Source organism: Copidosoma floridanum, unplaced genomic scaffold, assembly GCF_036245765.1.
Source record: "Copidosoma floridanum isolate Cflo_tuat_1 unplaced genomic scaffold, Cflo_Japanese_pri ptg000013l, whole genome shotgun sequence".
Lineage (NCBI taxonomy): Eukaryota > Metazoa > Arthropoda > Insecta > Hymenoptera > Encyrtidae > Copidosoma > Copidosoma floridanum.
Genome location: NW_028321890.1, coordinates 15,953,919 through 15,969,902, shown reverse-complemented (window position 1 = coordinate 15,969,902; position 15,984 = coordinate 15,953,919). Strand labels below are relative to the sequence as shown.

The following is a 15,984-nucleotide window of genomic DNA, read 5'->3' as shown; positions in this document are numbered from 1 at the left end:
TACTTGTTAATGAGACAATTATTATTAATCTCAAAAAATTTTAATGAATTAATAACTACGTACATTCCTTTGTTAGCTGCAGGTTTACCAAGTCCATCGAAGGTATCATACAACTAATTTCTTCAGTTTTTTTTACCTATTATTTTAAACAGCGCTGTTGGGCTAAGCTCTTCAATTCCTATACATCCCCTCGTTTCTTTCAGGGTATAACAAGAGATAAATAAACTAGAAAATAAATTAAGATGTAGTTTGGACACGTACAAGAGGGACTTCTAGGCTAAATAAGCTGAAGCCAAATCATAAATAAATAAGCTCTAAATTTTATAACTCATTGGTACTTATTAACTGATGAAAAAATTATACAACTTTCCACTGAAAAGTAGTCATTGTATTAATTTATAAAAGCAAAAAATTGTTTTTATGATTTTTAATATTATCATTATTTATTTGTTCATTTCTTTTTAAACAGCATCCGATCTTAAAAATAAAAATTATAAGTGAGTTAAATAGTACTGCAAAGAAAATTATATTAAAGTGAATAAAAAAAGTGACAACAACCTGTTTGAAGGATCATACATAAAGTTATGTACAACGTGGTAAACTAATTTATCGGCCTAACCGATTGTTCAACAAAAACGCAATTTTTTTGGACTATTTTTTAGCTTTAAACCCACTGATAAATTCAACGTGCTTTTGTTTCTTACGTTACTACATTCTCTGCTACCGACATAATAAACATATATAACTTCACGAAGCACGACTCACATCAACATAGAAATACAACTACGCGAGCTTGCTGTGAATGCTAAATGGCTTAAAGCTCAAAGTGGCTCAACTTCAATTTAAGCTCAAAGTGTGGCTCAAAGCACACACACACACACACCCACCCACGACAATCAGAACATCCATCGCCTGAACGATAGCTACCTCTACCCACAGTAGCCACGTTTTTAAAGCATCTCTTTTTCAAATACAATCGCAGCTGATTGTCAGCACTACCAACCATAGCCAGTAGTATAGAACTTGAAGATTGGCAAAGCGTCAGGATTTCTTGTCTTTATTTGACTGACGCACAGAAGAGAGTGCGCCGTCTCTACCAGTGAGAAAACTCTCGTTCGACTTTAACAATTTTTCAAGCTTACTTGTTCGTTGATCTGATTTATTCCTCATGATTCTGCTCTCTCACTTCAACCATCGATTCTCCCCGACTCTCTGTGCAGGTTCTTTTGTCCGTATTTCATCTTACAAGGAAATCCGGGAAAAAATTTGGTACTTTGACGTCACGAAACGCAAATTACATCTTGGAGCTCACTTTTCAAGGTATTTCGTGCACAAAATTATTATTATTTTTTTTTTTAACCATTCAAACGTGGTGTATTTACAATAGTTGTTTACACTAAAAGTTGCTTGTGAAAGTTTAGCACGCTGCTCTAGAGATGTTGAGCTTCGAATTTCCATATTTTATGGACTATGGATAAAAAAATTTTTAGTTTTATAAAAATACGATTGAAGTATAAGAAACATTGTCACTTTACTTGATGTTAAACATTTTGCATGGCATTTTAAAGATGTCTTGATACAATAACATTCTATATGTATTTTAGTTAATCTAAATATACTATAATGAAGTTGCTCTTCATTTTTTAAATTCCGTTGAAATTTTTTGGGTCCATTCTAAGAGGCAAAAGTCGCTGAAACTCTCTTGGTTATATGTGTATAATGGTAATTAAAAATGATTGCTCGCAAAATCAATAAATATAAGTATCAAGTTGAACAGCATTTGAAATTGACTAGGGCTGCTGAACTTTGTAACTTTGGTTTCTGATTTATCGTACGGATATACATGGATGAAATTTTACTAACTAGTCTAGTTTTTTGAAAATAATGCAATTTATATTTGATGTAACTAGATTATGATGCATAACAAGTTTCCTAACAATTATATTTTTATGTGGTCTAGTAAGTTTTATTGTTAATGTCATTATTATTATGACTATTACCATTTCCTACAAATGTAAATAAACAAATTTTTCTACGAATTACATTACAAAAAATACACATTGCCACCTACTCGTACTCATACTGAACGCTTTTTCAACCTCGCACACATTTATCCTACACAATATAGTTACATTAAAACACATGTTACTTGTTTTAGGCGTTACACTTAAAAAAAAAAACCACCATCGTAGACTAAAAAATAACACATGCAGTCTACCCAGAATTTTTACATAACTGCAGTATAATCACGTGTAAAATTGATTTTGTCAAAAAATGTAATACTTCACGCATATATTCAATATTGAATGATCAGTCATTATACCGTAGTATTTACCATCTCGTACAGCAGTTTAAAATTATCCATTCAGTCTGGATCTATAGCGTACAAATAAATAAATGGTAAGTAAGTATAAACGTTGTATCCAATAGAGCATTTAAAACCACATAATTTTTTTCAAAATAATGATACACACCCTGGTCCTTTGTTTACAAACCTTTGGTGAATATAATCCAATGCGTTAAAAAGTTCACTTAACAAATCAAAGAATTTTTTGAAATTACCCGTACCTAAAAAAAAAAAAAAAAACAAACAAACAAAATCAAAAAACTAAAAGACAATCCATGTATATAAATGTAATTCGACGAACGTTTAGTATAACCAGTACCTATGTAGGTCCTAATACTTTATCCGAAGATATTATATTCCTATATTTTATTTAAACGGAAGGGAGGGAAAGTTTAGGAGTCCCTTTGCCCTTCTCTATTTCCTTGTTATTGATCCCCTTTTTGTCGAAAAGAGCACTAAAAAAGAAAAAAAAGAAAAAAAAAAAATTGTATCAGACTTACTACTCAGCTTGTAATTGTCGATGGTGTTCATACCTACTAGATAATTATTTCGGTATTGTCGAAGCAAAGTTGGCAAACTTGGTATCGTGATATGTGATTCCCAATTCCCAATAAGTGCAAGGAAGACAAAAACAGTGAGTCCCAGAAAGATAAAAAAAGAGAGATATCAGTTGCACACAAACACACAAAGAGAGGGGGAGAAATAAAAAGAGAAGGATGAGAAGAGAAAAACACAACAAAGAGATGCGAAGGAGAGAGAGAGAGAGAGTGATCCTCGGGGCGCTGCTGTGCTGTGGTGCCAGTGCTGCTGACTCGTTACGTTCGTTACTGAGAGCCCATCAGTTGGTAACAGACCAGCGCCGCGTGCGGATCTTTTAATTTGAACAAAGTCAACAAAGGCTACACCAGTCGTCTGTCAGCCTACTTTCGGAGCAGCACGGTATACACTCAAGCGAATCTTGCGTCCTGCTGCTGCACTCCTTTCTCAACCGACCTTCTTCATCTGCCTACACACCCACCTCGTCCTCTCGCTCCGTAACCCCCATCGTCAATATTTCATCCGGGCGATCCGCGAGCAGCCGTTCCGAATGCAGCCGCCATCAGCAGCGAGTTGTCAGCAACAGCAGGGGCAGCAGAAGCAGTGTATTACCACCGTCACCGTCCGGGAGCGATCGCCAGGGCTGCGCCAGATGTTGATGCACGAGCAGCGTATGATCAAAGAACAGAGCAGCAGCTTTAGCATATCTAGGAAGCAGTAGCGCTAGATCATTCGGTCCATTGTGTAATACATCGCGGTGTAGTGCACACACGTATACACACACCCACACACGTATAGGCAGCAGCACCAGACGCATCGGAGGATATATAGCCGAATACCTGGAGAGGATAACAGCAGCTTGCGAGGAATATAACATTGTGAAGCATCGAGGAGGAAAGGGCACGAGGTGTCATGGGGCCTCCCTCGATCATTTGACCCACGGGGCCCGCCGACTCCTGGGCTCGGCTGTTTTGTTGCTGCCTCTCTCTCTCTCTCTCTCTCTTTAAACCTTTCCATGCACGTTACGACAAGTATATAATATAATACAACACAGCCTATGCTCGTCCGTCCTCAGCTCTCTCTGTTTCTTTGAATACCCCCGTGTTTATGGTGTCGTTGTTGTGAAACCTACTGCCACGCCACAAGCACCAGCTGCAGCGGCAGTGAAGTTGTCCCAGGCCACGTCCTCGACGTCGTCATATTCGTCGAGCACTGTTCCCTTCAGCTTTCAATCGGTGAGTATTACAACGTAGACCTGGTGATGTGATATGTCTTGTTCGTACCTTATACCTTACGCCTCTATAGGCTACAAGCATTTGCATAATGTATGTGTATTTAAGGATAATAGGGATGCAAGTATTGATATTATACCCCTCATACGGAAGGGAAAGTATATTTATTATTGCAGTTACAAATGCTGCTTCGGTTATAGTTCACCATATTGTTGATGCATGAGAGGGAGAGACTCGTCGATACTTTTCTTACAACATGGTTATACATACATGGCGAGCCAAAAGCACAAAAGCCGTGCAACGACTCGGTACTTGTATGCCTACATATTATGCGTGTGCTTTTAATCCAACTCACCCCCCTTGTTTTTTTGCACACAAAGTTGTATACCCAAGGGAAATTTGAAATTCATCAAGTGGGCCCTTTAAACCTGCGCGTGTGTGCGCGACCTTTAATTTTTTGTGTACATTTTGTTTGTATGCACACACAACACAGACGGACAGAGAGAGCACGCACAGTGTGTGATGTACATGTAACACAGGCTCCGCACGAATCAAAACACAAAGGAGCCCGCTGAGCTCGCTCCACACAGGGCAGTGCCTGGCTGCACGGGTGCGTTAGAAAGAGAAACAAAAAAATTATGGGGGTTCACCCCCTTTTTTTCGAAAAGAAACCAAAACTGAAGAGAGAGACAGAGGATCGTTATACTTGTCTCTTCTGTGGACCCATCTGGTCTGCAGCAGAAGCCCGTTATTATCATTGTATAGAACAAAAGACCCCCGTCTTTAGTGTCCTCTCCGCTCAATATTTGTGTACATTCTCTCTGGATCCGCTCCAAAGTGACAGTGCACCGTCCCTCACCCCCTCTTTTTCTTTGCCATGATTTAAAGGCCCAAAAATTTTCCTTTCGTTATACCTAAATGAGTATAAGGTAGGTACACAATATAAGCACTGACACCCTACCTCAAGCATTTAAAAGCGAGTTTAAAAGCTTACAAACCACATAGCTCTCTTTTAAAATATTGTTGGTATGTCGTCATGAACATATTGCATGCTTTTGTTGATAAACCATAGTGCACAGTGCGATAAAATCATATGGCCATGGAATATTCTATTGACTACGTAACAATGGTGGCTTATGATAACACATACAAGCGTCGTACAAAATAAGTGAATATTCGCTGGGTCAAACTTTTTTTTGTTTATAACTGAGAAAGTGTGTATGGATAACATGTATATGTATATATTACAGGCTTCCCCGTTGTCCTCTGTCTCGAACTGCACCGTACCGTTAGCTCCTTTCTCTCTCATACACAGGCCTCGTACGTCTACGTGTAGGTATACCCCCATATGGTTTTTCGACAGCGTAGCTAGCACAGCTGTGCAACACAGAAAATGTGTGTGTGTGTGTGTGTGTGTAAAACAGAAATGGCAACTCTCTCTGCGGCTATACCGTAAAGTAAAATGGAAACTTCTATATTAGTGATCGATCGTTACGAAAGCTTCTTTTAATTATGATGTTTTCGGGTTTTGTTTGAAAATTGAAAAAACAATTATATCTGGTCGTTTCTAGTCCTTCTCGATTTTTTATTTTACAAAACCACCTGTTTTGAAACATTTGGGTTTTTTTAATCGTTTATAGAATATATTAACACTGTTGAATTTAAAAATTATACTTTGTAGACAGCTGTTTTTTCCACTAAAAATTAAGATGACATTTTTTTTCTTACTCAGATGAGATTATCACAAAATTTTTATTTATTTTGATGCGATAAAACTATTGTTACTCTCCCAGAGTGTAAAATCTCAGTGTTTTTGAGGTCAGAACATGTAATAATAAACAAATAAAAAACAATTTCTTTAACGGCAACAGAACTATATTATTTATCCGGTTGCAATTTAAAGTAATTGCTCAAAAGAGGTTTTATAAATAAATAGAAAAATAAAACGATGTAACTTTTTTTTTAACAAGAAAAAATCATCAAAATAAACAATTTCGTGTAGGATTTACGAAAAAACTTACAAACGATTAAGTAGAGAGACGAGATCGCATAAACAAAAAATTAAACGTAATGCTAAAAAACTAGCTTTAAATTAAATGAAAAATATATTACTTATCTTTATATAATTTTTTCCTGGATGAAATGAATTGGTTTTTTTATGACTAAATAATGAATTTACTCTTAGTGTTACATCATTTCATTTTCGTTCCAATTATCTAATTTCTTTTAATAATTATCACAAATTACTTGTGGCTCGGGGATGTAGAGAAGCTGTATCTTCAAGCAAAAAACGATTACATCACCGTTTTTTTTTAAAGTTTTTTTAGTGAAGAAATAACAATTTCGCTTTTTTCTTAAGTTTCGATGTGGACGATGCAAGAGATAATATAAGCGTATGATTTTTGCTGTAAAGCAAAAAGAAAATTTTTATTTTAGGACGTCCTATGTGGTGATTATAGTGCAATTATTTTCTCATATGCTTAATAGTTGTAATAATAATAATAGTTATATAAGTTTTGAAACGTATGTAAACACATAAAATTCAACAGTATGTTGTTTTATGTACTTTACACTCTTAAATTATATAAATATATGCGTCAGTAAACCTAAATTATCAATATCTTATATTATATCACTCCACCACTCGTTTTTCCGTCGAATTAAAGAAAAAATAACAATTTATCATCACTCATTTCATTAACATTTTTGGCCTAAATACAGTTGTGATGAACAAAATTCACGTTTGAAAGTAATCAATACTAGGGATATGATTGAGCAAATATACATTAGTAAATGTGTAGATTGTATACTAGTAAGAATTTTATTCTGTACCTATGAAGTATAACTGTGATATTTTCCTTTTAGTACCCCATACACTTTTTTATTGTATTGCAACAAATTAGTTAGTTCATTGTTTTATTTTATGTAATCTGTGCTGAAAGACCTTTTTTTCGTTTGACTGATAAAACCGAGATAAAACATTTCGTTAATGAACAACTTTATTACTGCTCTTATCTACCAAGTTGTGTGAATCACTTTTACGGCCTTGCCAATAAATGATAACATAAATACAGTGCATGTCAGTGTTAGGATTTATTGACATGCTGAAGCAGCGCCCGCCACTCTCTATTAGCCTTAGAATCTTATTTTAATCTTCATTTTTGCATTTTATGCAATGAAAAATGAATATCACAGTTGTATTCGAGGTTGTGTGAAACTGTATTTCCTTTGGTTTATCAGCTTATTTCTCTTGTTTTAAATACATACATACATATATATATATAAGGATTACCAAGTCGGGCAAAGTCGGACAATACCAGCGATTAAACTTCGTTAAACTGTTAAATATGATACGTATGAACAATGTCCATGTCAGCAATACGTGGAATTGTCTTGTAATAAAATATTTCAAAACTTTTTTGTTCTGAAACCTTGTAATTTATACTTTTGACACGTCTCTACAGTTATACGTGAAGCTTGAGGTCAAACTTCTCAATGACAAAAGATTTTACAGAACAATTGTTACTTAATATTCTCATGCCTATCCATGTCAGAGATGAATACTGAAGAGTTACACTTTTATCTAGTTATGTTAGACGCCCATCGCGAGATCTAAACTGTGTCGTAAATTGTTGTAGATACTTTTTTATTTGATGAAACATTCTATTTTTTGTTATCAAACAAACATACTCTAAACTACTTAAAAAAATGAAATTTTGCTTAAATTTTTTTTGTTTTTTCGTAAACGTTCATACACCTGACCTACGCAATCTTTTCATACAACATTTTTATTACGTCATGAAGTATGTTTCTATAAAATAACAAAATGCAAGCTTACATTACGATTTCATTACATAAGCTTATATCAAATACAGTTTTTTTCTCGGTTTTTTTAACCCTAACAACAAACAAACCACGTGATCTGTCTGAACTAATCATATGACAAAAATAAAAAGACTTCTATCACATGGCAATCAATCTTTTACGGTAGGAATCTAGCGTGGGTCAACTCCAGTAAATGAGCTTAAAGTATATTGTTCCTACGACAAATAAAAAATTATTGAAATGAATTGACCTACTCAATAAAAAAAAAAGTGTGTAAATGGTCTCATGTATTGTTCTGCTTCTCTCGAGGTCATTTCTACTATACCTCAGTGCAAGGTTAGTGCAGTATGAAATTAGGGTTTTTGTATGAGTTATGTACGAGAAGTCGAGAGAGGAAAACCTGCCTTCGCCTGATTGTTCATATTTTATGGAACAACTCCTCCTCTTTCCTCCTCCAGACATCATCGCGAGTTCTTGTATCACAGGAGTTCTAAAAGTAGGTTGAGGTTTCATGAAAATTGAAATCGGTCTTGCAGTCGAGAGAAAATTAGACTTTCGAGAAGACCTCTATTGCATTTTCGATATGCAACGTGTGTGAGTATTGAAGAGAGAAAAAAGCGAACAAGTCGAGGTCACATTGTATACTAGGAGGGCCATAAATTTTTTGTGGAAGCCACGCTTGTGAATTTCACTCATACATAAAATGAAATGAAGTAAGGTTTGGGAATGAACTTTCTTACAATTTATTTTTCTCTCGTTAAATTGATCTTGTAAGTATTTTCAAAAACGATTACTTTTTATTAAAATTTGACCATTTCAATTAAAATACACATTCAGAGATTCTTATTGGATTAATTTTTTTTTTAATGTTTCAAATCAAAACCATAAAAATGTCGGTAATATTACTTTTTTAAAACCAAATCAGTTGAAAGTCATTTATTTTTCCAATTAATCAAGTTCTGATACGCTGCTGCAATAGAAAATGTCACTGGTCTTAAATTAAAAGTGCAGTACTGGTCACGGTAAACAAGATTAAAGATTAAACCACTCTCGAAACGACTTACTTAGCTATAGGGTAATGACTACTGAAGTTTAATTTGTTCAGCAGTGTAACTGATGAATACAAAAAGCTTTCAAGATCAGAAAAAAAACTTGTAAATAGAAGAATGAATAAATTAGTCAAGAGCTGTGCTGGTTAGTTTTGATTTTTGTTGATTTTTTTGATTACACACCAGTTAGATCTTATCAACTCACTGAAATACAATACGGTATAATATATCACTTATCATCTATATGAGTTTACTTTGTTATAATATTGTATTGTGTTCTAGGGACTTCCAAAAAATTATATTAGCTCGGTAAAACCCGTGCCACGCACAGCTGCTGGCGATATTATTTCCCGTGCTGATAGATTTTCGACTACCAAGCTCGTGAATATTACAACACATAGTAAGTGATATACTGTTGTCAACGTTAGGCCTGGGTTTTTTTTCCGGATTTCTTCTTTTCCGCGTACTATATCCGATATTTTTACGATCGGTAATCCAAAGAGTTAGTCTTTCACAAATTTCAACACATTTATTATCTAAAAAAACTTGAGTTACGTATTTTTCTGACAGTACGTGTACTTCGGTCGACTTTTTTATTCCCTCGAGTCACTAATAGTCATGGTAACAGTAAGTCATGGACAATGACCATGTTAACCTAGCCATTATTATCTAGAGTTTGATTAGTTTGTGTGGGCGGTGTATATACATTCATAAACATGATATGTACAATTATTACAAAGTTACAACCCTCTCCAGCTGTTTTAAGCAAACAGATGGTCATCTGGAATAATTACAGAGTGTAGTATAACTATCGATACCTCCGTATGTATATGGAATACGGTATAAAGAAGAAAAGTGGTGTTGGTCCTTCGTGCGACATTAAATTGTATAAAAAAGAAGACAAAACAATTTATACTTATTACGTAGTTTGTTCAGAAGTATCACATCTTATTGCAGCTGAGGATTTGACACTTTAAGTTCACGTCACGCTGTATGTGCCAAATTTGATCAGTAAAAGATAATAATACGTCTCCCGTTTTTGACAAAGATACTCATCATATACTCATCAAATACCTTTATATAATGTATCTATATAATTTTTGAATTCCTAGATTTCTATGATAATGTTGCGTCGGTTTTTTAAAATTACTTCATCATGTAAAGTCTCATAAAAAAACAGTGTAATTGTGTATTAATTATGTCAAGAGGTGATACATTTCTAACGTCAACTGTGTGGAATTGAATGTTTTAAAACGGCAAACGATATTGTTACGCAACTTGAATAATAAAAGTCTCATCGATAAGTATGACAGTATAAAAATAAGGAGAAACAGCAACTAGTCATGTGACACAAAATTGATTTTTTTTTAGCGATACAGAAAGGCTACAACAGATTATGTTTTACAGAATCACTGTCTTTGCATTACTTGATCCAAAAAATTCAATACTTTTGGAGGAGATATTTGTAAAAATAATGACGCCATGGTAAAGAAAACTGTCATAGTTTAACCAGTTCTAAGAAAACACAACAAATCATCTACTACTGCACTAAAGAAGAATAGAAAGAGGATCGTATTATCTCTTCTTGCAAAAGCCGTAGTCTCTAAAAATACCTCGCCCCTATGCTATCCAGACGTAGCACCAAAGAAACTTTGTCTCATTAAGAAAGAATATCAATAAATTGGATTCCTCTTTAGATAGTTGGCTCATGCCAATAAATAATTCACGCATCCATGCATTCTCCGAAAATGTCTTTCTCCATATTACCTTTGCCAAACCAAGAGCTGTAATGCTCTTTAGAGCACTTCGGTAATGAAGTAACTTCAAAAGTGCAATTTCATAGATACGTTATAATTTTCAGTGTCTATTGTTAAGCATCTTTCTAGTAAACACATTTTCTTGAGATTTCTTTCAGACGTCTCGTAGACTTCTAATGTCCATCTGAAAGACATTAGAAGTCTACAAGCATTCAAAAGAAATCTGAAGAAAATGTGTTTACTGGGTTGGTTATGTGTTTGTTGCGTAGTAAAAAAACAGCTGTTGGTAAGTTTGTTCAGCGCCTATTTTTGGATGCTGAAGAGATTCTAAAGCGAGATGCTAGAAATGGTTTACAGGCTGATAAACAGTACCATTCGTAACAAAACAGCTGTTTGTTTTTTTTTCACGTATCCGAGACGCCATAGGCGCTAGAATCTGGAACCTCGTATACTAATAAAAATGGACTTCAAAGCATCGAACACATATAGAAATAAGCCAAAGTACAAATATATATAGTGGCGATGATAGTGGTGGTATGTATTGTACACGACGAAGCTCACGAAGCGGAGCGCAGAGAGCAAGTTTAAGTAAGCGGGGCACAATCGTGTAAACGAGCTGACCTACATTTACTTTTCTGTAGGTACATAGTGGCGTATGGTAGTACCGGGCTCTGCAGATATAATAGTCTCCTATACTCGTGAAATAAAGCAAGCAAAAAGAGAGATACAAACGGAGAGCGTGGGCTGTGCTATCCGTCTGTCTCTTTTTCTCTTGTCGCTTGTACTTACAGAACATTTATATTGGTCTGGCTTAGCTCTTTGCTGGATAGGCCCTATGTAGACTCCACTCGCGGAAATGAGTATTCAAGTTACATATTGCTTAACGAGCTCCTTTCCTTTTTCTCCTTTTCTATTTCTCTCTCTCTCTCTCTCACTCCTTAATTTGTTTATAAATGCATAAACATACTCGATTTCTTCCCCGAGAGAAAAGAATATTTGAAATTTAATGCAAAGATAGATTAGATGTTACCACGAGGCTGTTTGGAGAAACTTCAGCCTTTAATCGAGTCTCTATTTCATATTTTACTCTTTCAATAACAGGTATCGTACAATGTGCTTTGGATGTTAACAGATCGTATTTAATAAGATGTAACTTTTTTCAGTTTAACAGATCAGATCAAACACTCGAGTATGTGATCTACTTTATCGGTTGTGAATAATTTCTAAATATTCATTCATCACAAACATAGAGAGGTTATTCAATTATCGAGCCTTGTCTAAAGAGTGTGGATTACAAACAACTTTTGGTTTTTTACACGTTACAGTACTCAATGACTAGATTTTTTTTTCAAATATATGCCTAGTAACTACATTTACTACATTTGTGTAGTTATAACTCAGACCCTCACCAATAATAGGGACAGGGCTCGATAATTGGACCATATACCCCTATTGAATTCAGCAACAATCAAAATGGTAATAAGTTGAAATATAATCTGTACAGTACTCTGAAAAAACGAATTATTGTTTCATTCCTGATTACTTTATTGAAATAGAATATTATCTTGTCTTTATGAAAGGTATCTAGTGTAAATGACCCAGTGGTCAATGTTTTAAGACGATACGAGAGAATCTTGCCTTATATTATACTTTAGTAACTTGAAAAGTAATCACCGTAAAACAACAAGCTAAGGAGAATTAGAATATTTATTAAGCAAATAGAAGCTTAGCAAGAAAAAACTGCAAGATACATTTCTATAATGATGGTCAGAATACAAATCTTTGCCGATACTTAGTTCAGATTTAAAAATGCCTCTAGTTCTACATTGACAATAACAGCTTTGCACCAAACAATCCATTTTCAACTATTAATAAATATGATTCGATCCAAGTTATTTCTGGGATAAAATGATCTTTAATTAATAGATACTGTACAAGAAATATATATGATTAGGAAAAACTCGAGGAAAAACTTGCCATGCATTTTCTGTATAACTTCTTGCAAACCTTGAGTGATTTTTCTTCTTGTACAAATTATTGTACTATTCACCTAAAGCAGTACGTGTTATAATTATGCGTAGTTGTTTATTACATTTCAAGGCAAGAATATAGTTTATGCGTCTATCTTTTTTGCCAAGTCATCATTAAGTTATTCTTTACAGACATCGCTCCTGATAAAATAAGAGTCAGAATATTTTTATTACAATTTCTCCAAAGTTTATACGATGAAAACTACTCCACCATTATTGTGTACAATAATTCATGTTTCATAAAGATATGAAAGATAGCATAATATGTAAACTTTTTTGGACTGGCTATAAAAACGTTTCGATCGATACATGTGTGCTCTGGTTTGCATATGAATATACGATTTCTCAACTTAGTTATTCAACGTCAAAAATATTGTCGATTACGAGATCGATTAGAATAGACGAGCATATTTAGCATTTCAAAGTAAATCCTACCAACAAGTTTTACTGATCTCAATGATGACCTACTTACTCGGTCTCTTTCAATTTGCTCTCAGTACCTTTAAAAACATCAAAAGCCAGAATACACCAAACCATTCAATTCTTCAACTTCACGACTTCGATCGAATCTATGAGGCTCTTTTACCGTCAAGCTTGAATCAGATGGCGCCAGGGCACGTCGCGGCTGTCATGGCCGTCTCACTCACACAACATTACTTTTCAGTATTGTATGTACATAGGAAATTAAAGTGTAGTGGTAAAGCGCAATATTTGAAATTTTGAAATGAATAAGGAAGACAAGAAAGAATATTATGGGAGCTTAAAAGTTTCAGAATTGAAAAAGCTTTTAAAAGGGAAAGGAGCAAGAGTCAGTGAAAGAAAAGCAGAACTCGTGGACAGGTAAGCCATGACTTGGGAGCGGCAAAAATGTTGGTCTCATAATTGCTTCGAGCCACTTTTTTTATCACACTATCAGAAGGAAATTTAAATTTCACTTTCTTATCGTAGGATATTACACTGCACTACATTTTTCCTACTATCTTTAAACGTAAATGCAAACAAAAATTGTCTGCAAACAACAGCAATCATTTACAAAGGTTATGTCTTCTGCTTTGCTCATTACACAGATAGGCTCACGAACACAATACACAACTGTAAATTTGACGGTGTGTAAGTATGACAGCCGCGACGTGCCCTGGCGCCATCTGATTCAAGCTTGACGGTAAAAGAGCCTCATACTCTCAATAAAAAGTGTCAACTGTAGAGAGCCCCTTCACCTCATCATATCTCGTTGCCGTGACATCAGTTGCAAGTGTACCAGCTCACGTCACGTCACGACCCACATAACCTGAGTACAATCGGGCCTCGGCACTGCTTACCCATATAAACGCGCGCGAAGCGTAAGTGGTTTTCTTAATGATCTTCGACCTCGTCCGCACACTCTTGGCACAAAGACGACGCGATTTGCGTTACTACCTCGCGCTCACACATCTTACCTGCACGCGCGAATACACGAGGACAAACACGTACATACGCGTCGCTTTGGATGCCAGTGCAGATTTTTGCATATTCATTGTTAGCACACACATCCATTCGCTGGAGAAGAATAAGGAGAAGCGACTTCGACATCACTGCTGCCACTTCTGTTAGATGCTGCTCGTCGTGACAATTGCTCGGTGCCGCAATCCTTTTTGTGTTTTGTAATTTTGTATCCAACAATATTTCCGAATATTGCGATAGTTAGGGGAGTACATTTTTACTCTCACAATGCGAGTATAGTACGAAGATAAGGATATCAGTCGATAAAAAAAAAATAAATGTTTCAAAAGGTACAGTAACAATAAAAAAGTAATGTTTCGGATTTATCTTTTAAAGTATAAGAATGCGGAGAGATCATTGTTCTTCTAGTATTTCTGTATCTGTTTTAACAGTTACACTGTTTTTTTAATACCGGTGACCTCTGAAGATAAAGACACTTATCTTTTATTTTATTTTTGTTTAATACAGATGAATGTCTAAATATTTTGAAATAGTAAAAAAAAGGAATTACACGTCCAATTTGTGGGTCAAAAAGGTGTCATGAACAAAAAAAATACCGATACATGAGTTTTTCATGCATTAGGAAACGAAAAAATTTCAAATTTTAATTAGGAAAAGTTTTTCAACTATCTTAATGACTCGTTCATTCAATTTTGGGATTGAAAGTTGATTCGACTCATGTTTTCGATTCAAAAAGAATCTTCTTTTCAAGACTCGATGTTATGATTATTCGTGAAAGACCAATGAAATTAATAATGAAGCATTTCGTATTTTTTAGTGATACTATATTGTTACTCAACTCACTACACTTATTTGGCTGAAGTCGGTTCTTCTTGAGATTTCAAAAAATAATTATCCTGACATTTGTCATAAGCTGACTTCCGCTTGGAGCCTAATCAAATCGATACTTCTACACCTAGAATTCGATAAAATGTTGAATGTGTATAAGGAACATGCAACAAAATAATAATTTGTGTATAACTAAGCGTGGTACTATAGACTTTAAAATCTCGAGTTGACGTTTCGTTGCATGAATGTATTATTAGCATCTGTCTGGAAATCCGACGACCACTATGGCCTTGAGTTATAGACGATACCAATTTTAGCATTTAATCGAATACATTGTACTTTCGAGTGTCCGGTTTGCAATACAACGGTATTCCCAAAATTTTTAATTAAGCCTTTGTCCTATTTTTCTCATGATTATCGCTGGAATGCAGTAAATTTAATTTATCACGTAATCAAGACCACACGTACAAGACACATAAATTTTGTACAGTCGCAACCCGAATGTGACTTCAAACATAAATGCTTGTCGAAACTGATTCTCGGTGGATCGATTCGAACACGTACGGTATATTATTCCTTGCGAAAAATGAATTGGTCACGTTCCGCGCTTGGCGTGCCGTTTAAAGGCCATGATGTCTTGGCTTGGCTCTTCTTTTTCCGTAACGGGCTCGAACGACGATTTTCCGATCGTCGAGTCGACGCTGCAAGGCTCGTTACTTACATCAGTGCTAGAGAGAGAGCCTCCCCGACCACTTAGATCCGTAATTTTCCGTGAGCAAGTAAGTACACGCGTTAGCGTGATTTCTTTCTTTTTTTTCTCCAGCTTTAATCATCATCGTATAGCTACTCGAAAGCGACTTTCCGTTAACGATTACTGTGCTCCTCGTTGCATGGCACGTCCTCGCAGGTCAAGTTCACTTAGTTGTGCGTTACATGGCA

General features: G+C 35.2%; 1 protein-coding gene across 1 annotated transcript in view; it reads left to right on the top strand.

Annotated features, from left to right (window-relative positions):
• The first annotated feature begins 3,196 nt into the window (after positions 1-3,196).
• Positions 3,197-15,984, top strand: part of atos (atos homolog atossa) — a 76,438-nt gene continuing 63,650 nt past the window's right edge. The window contains exon 1 of the mRNA XM_023392736.2: positions 3,197-4,119. The gene's annotated coding sequence lies outside the window, so the exon portion shown is untranslated. The remainder of the gene's footprint in view (positions 4,120-15,984) is intronic.